Source organism: Ranitomeya variabilis, chromosome 6 (genome assembly GCF_051348905.1).
Source record: "Ranitomeya variabilis isolate aRanVar5 chromosome 6, aRanVar5.hap1, whole genome shotgun sequence".
NCBI classification, from domain to species: Eukaryota; Metazoa; Chordata; class Amphibia; order Anura; family Dendrobatidae; genus Ranitomeya; species Ranitomeya variabilis.
This window is the reverse complement of record NC_135237.1, coordinates 478,006,739-478,022,993: the sequence shown is the minus strand read 5'-3', so window position 1 is coordinate 478,022,993 and position 16,255 is coordinate 478,006,739.

Genomic DNA, 16,255 nt, shown 5'->3' with positions numbered 1-16,255 from the left:
TTTTAAGGATTGATGAGGGGACCAGCAATCAAGGGCTTTTCATTGCCAACTATGGTTAAGACCTATTCTTCCCAACTCCCCGTCAATGTAATTTCCATTTTAAGTGGATGATCTCTTTAATTTAGAAGCGTTCATTGACTATGCTGAGACCCTCTTCTGTTATTATTGTGGCAGCAAATGTTTAATTTCCCTGCTGCATCACTACAGGGGAGAAGAACTGTGACCAAAGAAATACATGGACTAATCATCCATGTAAAGCTCATATGCGCCAGATCCTTTTTGTAGCCGCCCTTGGCTATGGCTAATGGAAGGAGCCTCTAAATGCCACATCAGCTTAGGATTTATTCTTTGAAAATTGTTTTTCTATGCCAGACAATCCCCATAAGGCACTATAAATCTCTGTGACCACTCCATTGATTTCAGCTTGTGAGACCTACCTATCCATTTGGGACTCCATTCATCCTACCATAATGACTAATATGTCAGTCTACTTTTAGACAGACCTAAGTACGTGGCTGTTATCATGTTTTATGAACACTGAGGGGCTATCCCCAGTGTCCCATATAGCAATCAACTGCATGTATTATCCTAAGGGGAGAACTTGTCACCATTTGCTGTTGTCTAATACGTGTTTTTAGGTTAATCAGGGTGAACCTCAAGTTATACCTTCTCTCTTGTATGTGACTTTGTGTAAATTAATGTTCCCCACTGGGCTATTAAGTGTCACATTACATTTTTACTACATAGATAAATGTCTGAGATTACAGTGATTCATCTATGATGTAATGAAAAATAATTCTTACTGTTTTTTGATAGATATTTTTATGTACGCACCGATACCTTACCCCACTTGGGGGAGCAAGCTGAAGACCAAATTCTATATGCTGATTTTAAAGCCAATATTAAATGTAATAAATTTAATAAACCATAATGGCATTATTGGAGGGCAGTAAACAGTTTCTGTCTGTTGTGCACATGTGGATACTGAAAATTGAAGGAAACCTGTGATTTGTCACTTTTATTTTAATTACCTTCTAAAGATTCTTAATTAAATTGGGAATTTGAATTGGACTTCAGCTTCACTGTGTAGACTTCTTTTCAATATTATTTTTGAACGTTGTCTTATTGAAACCTTATTGTATCTCAATTTGCCATTTCAATGCACAGTGCAGCATGTTTTCTGCCAGGATTTCCTTGCTTTCTTCACTTTGACTATCTGAAAGCTTCTAGGCTAGGACAGGCTCCAATTATGCCTTCCCCCTACAAGAAAGGTAAAACCAAATTCAGCCGGTAGTTGTGAATTTACAGATTTCTTCAGCTGTATGACCACTACAGCCGCTAATAGGATCAGTTCTCAAATTTCCCTTGGACAACCGAACTTGTCTGAAGGAAATGTGAAAACTGTAGCGTGTTTATGGCTGCTGATTGACTGCAGCAATGGCCTTACAGTGTCACACGCGAGCCCTGGGAGACCCAGCACCAACATCACTGGTGCTGGAGCTAGAGTTGAGGATCTGTTACTTTTATTTTACATTGGGGAATATAGTATTTAAGGAACAGTTGTCCAACTAGTGAAAAATCCCTTTCAAATCGGCCAAATGGCTCTGACTTTTCAAGCCACTACCATATGCGCATACTTTTGAAGCTGTTTACATGGTCTGCAACAATGTTTAGGTACTTGGTGATATAATACGGTTGAGATTTTTCTAGTCTCATATTTTGTCTAATATTTATATCTCCCATATGCAATGTTTTGAGATAGGGAGTATGCTGGGAAAGGGAAGTAAACTGATTGTTATGAAAACTAACCCCTGAAAGGGTTTGGTGGAATTTCTCATGGGAAATTGCAGGAAGTATCACTTTGTATGAAAATGGTGTAAGGCACCTCCTTATTATCCCAATAGACAGAAATTCTTTGGCCCAGTATCCATGTGCATCAGTATCTCTTCGAGCTTGTTTTGAAAGCCTACCTTGCCTTGCCTTGATTAGGCCTCACTGGTGATCCCTTAGTCTGACTCTGGATCACAGAGGAAAGCTGTGACAGTGGTATCTGTCAAAGTGTCATCCAGAGTAATGCCAGGACTCAAGACTTCCCAGGCACAGAATAGTACTCAATGTGTCTTCTTCCCCTAGGTGCTTCCTCTTCTCCTGATAAGTGGCGCGCACACCTGTTCATCCACACAATGCTTGGTTGCATGTGCTTAGATGCTTACGTTCTCATGTTAATTGCCCACTGCAAGTGCTTTCTGTATGGTGACGGGGACTCGAAGGGGAGCGCTGACTAGTTTTCTGCTTCACAGAAGTAGGCAACTTGTACTTTAGTAGTTTTCTGTGGGATCAGATGGGCTAGCCTTCACTTCCCAGGCATGTTGTGAGCCTTGTGAGCCTGTGATCCTATTTCCAGTTAACCCCTGTCTTGCCTTGGAGCAGTTTTGGCATGTATTTACCACTGCATACCAGTAACTCATCCCTGCTGTTTTGGAGATGCTCTGACAGTCGTCTAGCTTTCACAGTTTGTCATTTGTCAAAACCGATCAGATCCTTACTCTTGCCCACTTTACTTGCTTCCAACACATCAACTTCAAGAACTGACTGTTCATTTGGTAGATAATATATCACAGCATTTGACAGGTGCATTGTCAAGAGATAATCAATGCTTTTACCTTAACCTGTCAGTGGTTTAAATGGTATGAATGATTGGTGTATGCGGTAATTCATGTCTCTGTCCATGGTGCTGAAAAGATATTAGTCAAAAACTATCTTAAAGGGGCTTCCCAGCTTTAGAATTAGTTGCACATTTAATGAATGTTGTCCCCTGAGATAATCATAGTTGGAATTGTATTTCCTCATATAACGTTTGTTATTGCGCTTGCCTACTTCCTACAACATGCTAGTGCGTATGGGTCATAAGGGGCCAAGTGTTGCTTAGCCTGGCTTTTTGCTAGCAAGTGTTAGCCTGCTTATGCATAATGTAGGATATAAGTGGCTCTTTCAGACAGCTCAAGAAAATAACTGTATATCTTAAGCTGGTCAGGCATTAGATGTGTATTGTCTGAAACCACCAATTTCAGCAGGACTAGCTGACCATTTGAAGGGAACTTTGCAGCTACCGGAAGAAATGAAACTTATTTCAAGAGTCTCCATCTTTCAGTCATACAGGCATGCACACCTCAGCACTTGATTGACAGCTGTCTCTGTAATGTATCTGTGCAGAGTCAGCTGTCAATCAAAGTGCTGGGACGTGCTGGGACTGCAGTCACTCCGAGCATTACCCCACGACTGAAAGCCATCAGCTTCCGGAGGATTTCATTAATTTTTTCCTGGCAGTTGTGCTTTCAGTAAAGCTGTCAGGTGGCATGGAATGCAATTTACTTGTGCTAATATTAACCTTATGTCTGCAGCTAAATTGCATTTTCCAAAGTGATAGGTTCCCTTTAACCCCTTCTTGCCATGACCATTTTTTGATGTTTTTGTTTTTTCCCTCCCTTTCTTCCAAGTGTGATTTTTAAAAAAAAATTTCAGTCAATATAGCCATATGGGGGCTTATTTTTGTGTGGGACTAGATACCATTGATTTTACCATACAGTGTACTTGAAAACAGCAAACCATTTTCAAGTGAGGTGAAATTGCAAAAAAAGTGTAATTCCACAATAGTTTTTTTTTTATTTACCATATTCACCATATGGTAAAACTTACCTGTCAATATTATTCTTCAGGTCAGAACTATTAATGGAATTTTTAAATGGAACCAAAACTAATAATCATGTTGGAGAAGACACAATATAAATGTTATAATTTTTTATATTTATATTTTGAAAATGTGCACCAACAGCAGTATTGGGGCAAACCATGCATGTAGTATGGGTCGCATGGTTGGTCCTATCCGCTTTGCTGCTAGAAACATATGCAAGCCTCTTCTCTCCAGAGAAACTGAATTCTAGTCTTGCATGGCAAAGTCCAGCACTATATCAGAGTCCCATTTTGATTTTTGCCATGGAACACTCCTTCCATCTGCGTAAGCTGTGCAGATGGATCCAAAAGAACCTTCCAGCGCTTCTTAAAACCTCAGATCTTCTTTATCGATATATTAATCTACAAAACTCAAATGGTTGCGGGTAAACAAATCGTAGCCCAAGTGTTAGCGACAAAGACTTTGTTTCACCTTTTTTCTGTATTATGGATCAAAAAAGAAGATATGAAGTTTGCAGATGTGCTGGGAGATGTTTTTATGGATTCCCCTTTATAGTATACATTAATCAAAGGAAGATTCCATTGCAAATAACAAAATAAGGCTCGGTTATAATGCTGGACCTTACGCTATATGGAAGATATTGTCTTTTTATCCATATTTGCAGCATATTTCACCTGGTGAGCCTACATGTTCCTTTTTGCTCATACCAAAGAAGACTGTGACATAAGAACGGTCGCACAGACACATACTGTAGATCCTTGTCCACATTCTTATCTCATCTATGTACGCCACTGTAGAATACTCCGTCTCAATGATTCTATTTTGTTAAAAATTCACGCTCGTCTGGCAGTCTTACTTAAATGTTTCCGACCCTGGGTGCCTTCATATTTAATATATGTGGTGGTCATGACTGCAGTGCTACTCGGAGAGGCCAGTGTGATATTTTATACTGTAAAGGAAGTTATTTTTAGTTTTTAATATTTAATCGGCGCATTTTGTACTTACAAATAGAACTCACTTGAGGTAAGACATAAAAGTGTTAAAATCGCTTGGAACTCAATTTCTTTTACCTGCAAGTCTATCTTAAAGACACAGCAGGTGGCCCTCGCAGTCAGCCCTCGGGCTAATTCCATCTTTCGCAAGCCGTCATTTACTAGCAGTAGATTCCTCCCTGACAATCTCCGCTGCCAGCCTTCCTCAGGCACAGCTAAGGATGTGACAGGCTGTCATCTCTTTTTCTCTTAAAATCAGCACGCACAGTGCTATTTCTTAGGCATCCTACAGCGTTCTCTCTTTTGTGGACTACAGCACTCAGCATGCTTGGTAGCTATTGTTAGGTGTCTCCAATTAGTCATTGTTGTTCTCTCAAGAAATCAAACATCTACATGGTGTCTTGATTGCGATGAAGATGTATAAAATGTATGATTTCGATAAGTAACTGTGATAATCGCATTTTATTTTTGGAAGGTTTATCTTCTTTTTCATTCATCTCGTGGAGCTAAGCTAATTTAGGCTTCATTCACACAGCCTCGTTCAAGTTCCGAGTTGTCTTAAGCCATAAGGCAGCATCCATCGAAATCCAGGGATCAAGTTCTACTTTTGTATCATCTCAGTTAAAGGTTTAAAAAAAATTGAAAGGTTAACTGTATGTTCAACTGTTCAGAATAAGCTGTCCTGTATGTACATGAGGATTAATACTGTATTTGGCTATTATATGACTTACGGTATATTACGCACTTTCATTGCTTTTTTCCTCTGCCTGATCTATCGCTTATTTTGCAATCCACTCTCAGATGGTAGGAGACAAACTGCTATGATGTCTCCCATATACAGCTCACCACACAGAGATGGATGAAGCGCCCCCAGACGCAGGGCCGCGGGGTACTCGGTACCGGGCCTCTCTGTCTCAGTCCTGGGGTTGTCATGGTGGCTAGACCCGGTCCGTGACCCTGCTAAGGGGCCTCCAATGAAAGGTGTGATGGTGGTGCATGGTGCAGGTCGCGATGAATAACGAGGACACAGGGTTGCAGTCTCTTTACCTCTTTACTGAAGGCTTCAGGATCCTCAATCCAGAGCACTGCTAACAGGGCTGGCTGAGACCGGCCGGTCCGAAGGCACATCCAGAGTTCCCTTTGCAGGTGGAAATCAGTGCCTACCTTCTAGCGCCTGTGTGTTGTAGTACCTCCCTGCTGAGCACCATGGGATAGTCCTCACAACTGTTGTGTCTGTTTCTGATGTTCTTCTCTCACAACTCGTATCTATTCTGATGTTCTTCTCCGTCCCCCAGATGATATGGATAGGACGCACCCGTATGACGGGTAGGCATGGAGTTCTTTCGGGACCCTAGCCTCACCCCTCTCCCACAATTGCCCCCTATGTCTGCTTAGGTGATTTAGGTGAGACAGCCAACCTAAAATTAACTGTCCTGCTGCTGTTTGAAGTATTGCTTGGAGCCTAATACTTCCTCGGCGTTCCGGCCACCGGCTACGCGCCTCAGTAGGATGTTGCCTCGATCTTACGGCACGACTCCTACTGGCTTTATCTCCTTTTTGCTGCGATCTCGTTTCTCACTTCTCCACAATAAACCTCGCTTCGTTTCCTTTCTTAGGATGCCACCGCAACGGGTGCAGGCGCGGCTCCGTAACGTTCTGTTCTGTTCGCTAGGCCACTGTCAGGATCCCACCCCTGACAGAGACCCCCCTGAATCTTCCCCTGCAACAGGATGTTGCCTGGATCCAACCCAGTCAGCTTCTGACTAACTTCCTATCCAGCCCCCAGTTTTACCAGATTGTGAGGAGTGGCCTAATACATAGAACCCTTTGCTCCCCCTGGTGGCCAGAATGTGAAGTGTAAAGTGTGACTGTGATACCTGGTCAGGTGAACTCCTTAAGTGCCATCAGATGTACCATCACTCCCCTAAGCGGCGGAGCGTCAGTACTGCAACGACCAGGACTCTGGGGCGCTGCAATGGACACCTCCTTTTCATTCCTTATTTGACACACAAAGTGAAGCAGTAGCAGCATAGGGGATATTATACAACAGTACTGAGCTGTCTGAATGTGGAAATAGCTTTTATGTTAGGTAAATACACAGAGAGCTCAGCACCATCTTTCTGTGTCTCAACTTGCTTGTTTCCTCTCCCTGTTTCTCACTACTCGTCTTCCTCCCCTTTCAATAGAGTATAATCGGCTCTGCCATATGACACCAAGGTGAGCTAACAGTCTGTCTTGTTCAAGGAAGATGGATTTTAACTATTTTTTCAATGTGGATGACAAGTTCAAGTGGCAAAGGAAAAAAAAGTGTCTGAAAATGAAGCCGATTTCTTTCATAAAATATATTACAATGTTTCTTACATTTGTCTATACTATTGATTTATGCAAAGTTTGTTGAAAGCATATGTTACTCACTTCTCCTGGCTCAGGTATTGGCTCTTGGTTCCTTCCCCTAGAGCCACATTGACATCTTTAACCAAGACCTTTCAAGGCCGACTCAGACAGCTACAGTCTGTATTATCTGAGTATTCAGGTAGAATAGAATTCATTGAACATCTGTACTTCAGGAGTTTGCCTCATCATCCACTTCCTTCACTCATCTGGTTAATCACCTCTCCAGAGAACTCCTGCCTGCTTGTTTGTCAACTATCTGTATTTACTTCCTAACTCAGACCTAGGGTTAAATATTTGTATGCTATAAGTAAAAGAAACTCTTCTCTGCTAATCTTGATGATGTTCACACAAGTTTGCTACAGCAGAGTTGTGTCTGCAAGCATGTATCCAGTTTGTCTTTTCATCACTGCTGCCATGTGGTTAACCATTTGTCTGCTGATTACAAACAGTTTTGCCGTTAACCATTTGACTGTTGCAAATCTTGGATTGACTATTCATCCTCAGCTTCTAAGTATATCCACACTCCTGGCTCTGTGTCTTCTAGTGTTTCCTGCTCTGCTTGTCTGTCTGCTATCCTACATGCCCCAATGTCCTGGTCCTCACAGATTTGTGTGCACTCAATCTACAATGCGCCATCACCATTGGTCCCTATTGTTCATGCTGACCTTCGATGTAGAGAATCCACCTCACCAAGTAAGCCCTTAATTGTATTGTTCCATTTTAATTTATTTTGTATTATTTATATGTAATGCCAAGTTCCATCATATGCCTTTACAAAACTCTTCTTTGCTACAAGCATTGTTTGAAGAGGGGGATAATACAATGGGCTGCATTGTCCAGCAGTGCATAGAGTGTATATGGGTCCATAGCATGAATAGGGAAGACCATGTGTGCCACTATACACATATGGTCTTTTAGTGTATTCAGAATTGTCTGGTATAGTGGCGGACACAAACACAGGAGGGCCCCTGTGCAATAACAGTATATGGGCTCCCCTTTGTGTTTGTGTAAGATCCTACTTGCTGATTTGAATGGTAGAAGTAGGCCTCCTTACCTCTGCAGCTGCACACTGTGCACCAATGATATGTCGGTCCCCTGGTCTGGTATAGTTTCTTAATCAGGTATTACCATGTAATAAGTGAAAGTATTTTGCTGGGAATTGCCATCATTCTATGGTTCGCGTGGGTCCCATCCTTTGATACTATAACCGATCCTGTTAAAGTTATTTAACTCTTGTGCTGAAGTTATCCTCTGTTGTTTTATTAACCCTGGTCATTTCTTCAGAGCACAATTCTTCTACCAATAATGCTGTAAATTAAGGTGCCACAGCAATGATCAGGTTCCCATTAAAATGAATAGGTATAGCTGCAGTTCGAAGTGCAAGCAGATGTCTGTGTCCTCCGCTCTTCAGGAAAAAGTTAGATATGCCATCAGTTTTCAAGCTGGAAATAACCCTTTTTAACCATACTCTCTGTCACTGGCACTTTCCTTATTACACATTAATAAGTGAAGACTCTCATCTACACTAATGGCGTGACTGATATAAAGTCAGTTTTTTTTGTGCTAGGCTTTTATATAAAAGTGAAAAATATTAACCTACAAATGGTTTGCCTAGAAATGCAGAGCCTCTGCATTGTGAACAGTCCGTGTGCTACTGTATTGTGCTCTGGAGAATTGTATTATAAGGCTTTCTTTCTCTAGAAACTCCATAATATGGCGTCTAATAGGGCTCTCCACATTTTTTTGTCTGAAATCTTAAGCATACAGGGCATAAAAATATATCCTTATAAAGCATATAGACAGGGAATATCTATATAAGCCCCTTTTAATAGTTTTTGTGTGTGTTTGAATAATGCTTATTATTGTATGTTGCAATGACTACTATTTACTACTGTTTAATAGAGCATCACTTTCTGCCTCCAGCAATAGTGTTATATTGCCAATAATACAGTTAAAAAAAAGGAACCTGGAACTTCCTGTTCACTGTGTGTGTAGTAATAATAATAATAATAATAATAATCTTTATTTATATAGCGCCAACATATTCCGCAGCGCTTTACAGTTTAACAGTTTCAAACACAACAGTCATAGGTAACAATGTTAACAATACAGCAATAAAGCAAAATAAGACGACCCTGCTCGTGAGAGCTTACAATCTACAATGAGGTGGGGAGATACAAAGTACAGGTGTGTATTTACAATGATGGGGTAGCCATCTTCAGGGGGTGGGGGGTAGATGGAGATAGTGAATGGGCTACACACACACACAAACATAAAATGACTGATTAGGGAACGTGATAGGCCGCTCTGAACAAATGAGTTTTGAGTGAGCGCCTAAAGCTATGCAAGTTGTGGATGGTCCTAATATCTTGGGGTAGAGCATTCCAGAGGATTGGCGCAGCACGGGAGAAGTCTTGGAGTCGGGAGTGGGAGGTACGGATTAGTGCAGAGGTTAGTCGAAAGTCGTTTGCAGAGCGCAGCGGTCGGCTAGGCCGATAGACAGAAATGAGGGAGGAGATGTAAGGTGGTGCCGCACTGTGGAGAGCTTTGTGGGTGAGAACAAGTACTTTGAATTGTATCCTGTAATGAATGGGCAGTGTTGTGAACTGTGTTTCTGGGCTTCCTCTGGTGGTCACTAACGGTATTGTGTTAGGTATGTCTTGTTGCAGGCCTGAGCTCCAGCTGTGTCGTTAAGCAGCGGGTGTTTCCTATTTGAGTCTCCTCTGGACTCAGTCTCTTGCCTGGCATCGTTGTATCCAGACCTATTTGGTCTCCTCCGGATTCCTTTCAGTCTGCCTCATGCAAGAAAAGCTAAGTCTGTTTTGTACAATTTGGATCGTTTGCATTATTCAGTGTTTTTGTCCAGCTTGCTTTACATTTGATTTTTGACTCGCTGGAAGCTCTAGGGGGCTGATATTCTCCCTCCACACCGTCAGTCGATGTGGGGGTTCTTGAATGTTCAGCGTGGATGTTTTGTAGGGTTTTCTGCTAACCGCATAGTCCACTATCTATTTTCTGCTATCTAGACTATTGGGCCTCACTTTGCTGAATCTAGTTCATCTCTATGTTTGTGTTTTCCTCTTGCCTCACCGTTATTATTTGTTGGGGGCTTTCTATATCTTTGGGGTTCAATTTCTCTGGAGGCAAGCGAGGTCTTATTTTTTCCCTTTAGGGGTAGTCAGTTCTCCGGCTGGCTCGAGACGTCTAGAACCAACGTAGGCACGTTCACCGGCTACTTTTAGTTGTTTGTGTCAGGATCAGGTATGCGGTTAGCCCAGTTTCCACCTCCCTAGAGCAGTATTTATATTTTTGCTATCTTGCCGGAATATCAGAGATCCTCTGCCATTGGGATCATAACAGAATGCCAGGCCAAAAGAAAATGTTTAATGCATCGCAGAAGCGGGATTAAAAAGAAGTTCTGAGTTTTTTTTTTTTTTTTGCTGCAGTTTGCCTAGCTTCTTCCATCCCCTTTTTCTCTGAGTGGCTGAAACTCTGCTGCAGATATGAATGTCCAGACTTTGACTTCTAGTGTGGATCAGCTTGCTGCTAGGGTGCAAAGCATTCAGGATTTTGTTATCCATAGCCCTATGTCTGAACCAAAAATACCTATTCCTGAGCCGTTTTTTGGAGATAGATCTAAATTCCTGAATTTTAGGAATAATTGTAAATTGTTTCTGTCTCTGAAACCTCGTTCCTCTGGTGATTCCGCTCAGCAAGTTAAGATTGTTATTTCCTTCTTGCGCGGCGACCCTCAGGATTGGGCCTTCTCTCTGGCGCCAGGAGATCCTGCATTGGTGAATGTTGATGCGTTTTTTCTGGCACTTAGTTTGCTTTATGAGGAGCCTAATCTTGAAAATCAGGCTGAAAAAATGTTGCTGGTTATCTCTCAGGGTCAGGACGAAGCTGAGGTATATTGCCAAAAATTTCGGAAATGGTCCGTGCTTACTCAATGGAATGAGTGTGCACTGGCCGCAAATTTCAGAAATGGTCTTTCTGAAGCCATTAAAGATGTGATGGTGGGGTTTCCTATCCCTACAGGTCTAAATGATTCAATGGCTCTAGCCATTCAAATTGATCGACGTTTGCGGGAGCGCAAATCTGTTAATCCTTTGGCGGTGCTGTCTGAACGGTCACCTGATTCTATGCAATGTGACAGAATTCTGACCAGAGCCGAGCGACAAAATCATAGACGTCAAAATGGGTTGTGTTTCTACTGTGGTGATTCAACACATGTTATCTCAGCATGCTCTAAACGTTTAAAGAAAAAAGTTAATAATGTCGCCATTGGTACTTTTCAGCCTAAGTTTATTTTGTCTGTGACTTTAATTTGTTCATTTTCTTCTTACTCAGTTATGGCTTTTGTGGATTCTGGTGCTGCTTTAAGTCTGATGGATTTGTCGTTTGCCAAGCGCTGCGGTTTTGTCCTGGAGCCTTTGGAAAATCCTATTCCTCTTAGAGGAATTGATTCTACGCCATTGGCAGAGAATAAACCTCAGTATTGGACGCAGGTGACCATGTGCATGACTCCTGTACATCAGGAGGTGATTCGTTTTTTGGTACTGCATAAAATGCATGATGTTGTTGTTTTGGGTCTGCCATGGTTACAGGCCCATAATCCAGTTTTAGATTGGAAAGCTATGACTGTGTCTAGTTGGGGGTGTCAGGGGATTCATGGCGATTCTCCATTGATGTCTATTGCTTCTTCTACTCCTTCTGAGATCCCTGAGTTTTTGTCAGACTTTCAGGATGTATTTAATGAGGCCAGGTCCAGTGCCCTTCCTCCTCATAGGGACTGTGATTGTGCTATAGATTTGATTCCTGGTAGTAAGTTTCCTAAGGGACGACTCTTTAATTTATCTGTGCCAGAGCATGCCGCGATGCGGAGTTATATAAAGGAGTCTTTGGAGAAGGGACATATTCGCCCATCCTCGTCCCCTCTTGGTGCAGGATTCTTTTTTGTGGGCAAGAAAGATGGGTCTCTGAGACCTTGTATTGATTATCGTCTTCTGAATAAGATCACTGTTAAATTTCAGTATCCTTTGCCATTGTTGTCTGATTTGTTTGCTCGAATTAAGGGATCCAGTTGGTTCACCAAGATAGATCTTCGTGGTGCGTATAACCTTGTGCGCATAAAGCAGGGAGATGAATGGAAAACGGCATTTAATACGCCGGAGGGTCATTTTGAGTACCTGGTGATGCCTTTCGGATTATCTAATGCTCCTTCTGTGTTTCAGTCCTTCATGCATGACATCTTCCGGAAATATCTGGATAAATTTATGATTATTTATCTGGATGATATTTTGTTTTTTTCTGATGATTGGGAGTCCCATGTGAACCAGGTCAGGATGGTGTTTCAGGTTTTGCGGGAGAATGCTCTATTTGTGAAGGGCTCAAAATGTATCTTTGGGGTACAGAAGGTTTCTTTTTTGGGTTTTATTTTTTCCCCTTCTACTGTGGAGATGGACCCAGTTAAGGTCCGTGCCATTCATGACTGGACTCAGCCCACGTCTGTTAAGAGCCTGCAGAAGTTCTTGGGCTTTGCTAATTTTTAGCGTCGTTTTATCGCTAATTTCTCCAGCGTGGTTAAACCTTTGACGGATATGACCAAGAAGGGTTCTGATGTTGCGAATTGGTCTCCTGCGGCCGTGGAGGCCTTTCGGGAGCTGAAGCGTCGGTTTACTTCAGCACCAGTCTTGTGCCAGCCGGATGTCTCTCTTCCCTTCCAGGTTGAAGTTGATGCTTCTGAAATTGGTGCAGGGGCTGTTTTGTCGCAAAAAAGTTCTGATGGCTCCATGATGAAGCCATGCGCCTTCTTTTCAAGGAAATTTTCGCCTGCTGAGCGGAACTACGATGTTGGTAATCGGGAGTTGTTGGCCATGAAGTGGGCATTTGAGGAGTGGCGACATTGGCTCGAGGGAGCTAGACATCGTGTGGTGGTCTTGACTGATCATAAAAATCTGATTTACCTCGAGTCTGCCAAGCCCCTGAATCCTAGACAGGCCCGTTGGTCGTTGTTTTTCTCCCGTTTTGACTTTGTGGTCTCGTACCTGCCTGGTTCGAAGAACGTGAAGGCTGATGCACTTTCTAGGAGTTTTGTGCCTGATTCTCCGGGAGTCTCTGAGCCGGCTGGTATTCTCAGAGAGGGAGTAATTTTGTCTGCCATTTCCCCAGATTTGCGACGAGGGCTGCAAAAATTTCAGGCTGATAGGCCTGATCGTTGACCACCAAAGAGATTGTTTGTCCCTGATGGATGGACCAACAGAGTTATTTCTGAGGTTCATTCTTCGGTGTTGGCGGGACATCCTGGGATTTTCGGTACCAGAGATTTGGTGGCCAGGTCCTTTTGGTGGCCTTCCTTGTCACGGGATGTGCATTCTTTTGTGCAGTCCTGTGGGATTTGTGCTCGGGCTAAGCCTTGCTGTTCTCATGCCAGCGGGTTGCTTTTGCCCTTGCCTATCCCAAAGAGGCCTTGGACGCACATTTCCATGGATTTCATTTCGGATCTTCCGGTGTCTCGGAAGATGTCTGTCATCTGGGTGGTGTGCGATCGTTTTTCTAAAATGGTCCATTTGGTGCCCTTGCCTAATTTGCCTTCCTCCTCTGATTTGGTTCCTTTGTTCTTTCAGAATGTGGTTCGTTTGCATGGCATCCCTGAGAATATTGTATCTGACAGAGGATCCCAGTTTGTGTCCAGATTCTGGCGATCCTTTTGTGCTAAGATGGGTATTGATTTGTCTTTTTCGTCGGCTTTTCATCCTCAGACTAATGGCCAGACCGAGCGAACTAATCAGACGTTAGAGACTTATTTGAGATGTTTTGTTTCTGCTGATCAGGACGACTGGGTTACCTTTTTGCCACTGGCCGAGTTTGCCCTTAATAATCGGGCTAGTTCTGCCACCTTGGTTTCACCCTTTTCCTGCAACTCTGGTTTTCATCCTCGTTTCTCCTCGGGTCAGGTTGAACCTTCTGACTGTCCTGGGGTTGATTCTGTGGTGGATAGGTTGCAGCAGATTTGGAACCATGTGGTGGACAATTTGAAATTGTCACAAGACAAGGCCCAGCAGTTTGCCAACCGCCGCCGTGGTGTGGGTCCCCGACTTCGTGTTGGGGATTTGGTTTGGTTGTCTTCTCGGCATGTTCCTTTGAAAGTCTCCTCTCCTAAGTTCAAGCCTCGCTTTATCGGTCCTTATAAGATTTTGGAAATCCTTAACCCGGTGTCTTTTCGCTTGGACCTTCCAGCGTGTTTTGCTATTCATAATGTGTTCCATAGGTCCTTGTTGCGGCGGTACGTGGTGCCTATGGTTCCTGCTGTTGAGCCTCCTGCCCCGGTTTTGGTTGAGGGCGAGTTGGAGTACGTGGTGGAGAAGATTCTGGATTCTCGTATCTCTAGACGGAAACTCCAGTATTTAGTTAAGTGGAAAGGCTATGGTCAGGAGGATAATTCCTGGGTTGTCGCCTCTGATGTTCATGCGGCTGATTTGGTTCATGCCTTTCACGCTGCTCATCCTGATCGCCCTGGGGGTCTTGGTGAGGGTTCGGTGACCCCTCCTCAAGGGGGGGGGGTACTGTTGTGAACTGTGTTTCTGGGCTCCCTCTGGTGGTCACTAACGGTATTGTGTTTGGTATGTCTTGTTGCAGGCCTGAGCTCCAGCTGTGTCGTTAAGCAGCAGGTGTTTCCTATTTGAGTCTCCTCTGGACTCAGTCTCTTGCCTGGCATCGTTGTATCCAGACCTATTTGGTCTCCTCTGGATTCCTTTCAGTCTGCCTCATGCAAGAAAAGCTAAGTCTGTTTTGTACAATTTGGATCGTTTGCATTATTCAGTGTTTTTGTCCAGCTTGCTTTACATTTGATTTTTGACTCGCAGGAAGCTCAAGGGGGCTGATATTCTCCCTCCACACCATCAGTCGATGTGGGGGTTCTTGAATGTTCAGCGTGGATGTTTTGTAGGGTTTTCTGCTAACCGCATAGTCCACTATCTATTTTCTGCTATCTAGACTATTGGGCCTCACTTTGCTGAATCTAGTTCATCTCTACGTTTGTGTTTTCCTCTTGCCTCACCGTTATTATTTGTTGGGGGCTTTCTATATCTTTGGGGTTCAATTTCTCTGGAGGCAAGCGAGGTCTTATTTTTTCCCTTTAGGGGTAGTCAGTTCTCCGGCTGGCTCGAGACGTCTAGAACCAACGTAGGCACGTTCACCGGCTACTTTTAGTTGTTTGTGTCAGGATCAGGTATGCGGTTAGCCCAGTTTCCACCTCCCTAGAGCAGTATTTATATTTTTGCTATCTTGCCGGAATATCAGAGATCCTCTGCCATTGGGATCATAACAGGGCAGCCAATGTAATGACTGGCGAAGAGCGGACACGTCCGAGTAACGATTAGCCAGATGGACGACCCTGGCTGCTGCATTAAGGATAGACTGGAGAGGGGAAATTCGCGTGAGGGGGAGGCCAATTAAGAGAGTTGCAGTAGTCCAGGCGGGAGTGGATTAGGGCAACAGTGAGAGTTTTTGTTGTCTCCATGGTGAGAAAAGGGCGGATTCTAGAGATGTTCTTTAGGTGTAAGCGGCACGAGCGGGCAAGAGATTGTATGTGGGAGGTGAAGGAGAGATCGGAGTCAAACATGACACCCAGACAGCGTGCCTGCTGCCGGGGTGTTATTATGGTGCCACCCACGGAGAGGGAAATGTCAGATTTAGGGAGGTTAGTAGAAGGCGGGAGCAGAAGTTCAGTTTTGGAGAGGTTGAGCTTCAGATAGAGAGCGGACATGATGTTAGAGACTGCAGACAGACAGTCAGTGGCGTTCTGTAGTACAGCGGGGGTAAGGTCAGGGGCTGACGTGTATAGTTGTGTGTCATCAGCGTAAAGATGGTACTGAAAGCCAAATCTGCTGATGGTCTGTCCAATTGGGGCCGTGTAGAGGGAGAAGAGGGCCAAGGACTGAGCCCTGAGGTACCCCGACAGTGAGAGGAAGAGCAGATGAAGTGGAGCCGGAGAATAGAACACTGAAGGAGCGGTCAGTGTGTAGCTGGAGCACATTTTTATTTTCACTTTGCCTACATGTTGCTTTCATTTGAGTAGCTTCATGATCACAAGAAAAGGTATTTGGAGCACCCCACTAGGACCCTGGGGTACTCGGGCCAGGTCCGGTTGTCGTTAAAGGTGTGGTCACGGTGGCAG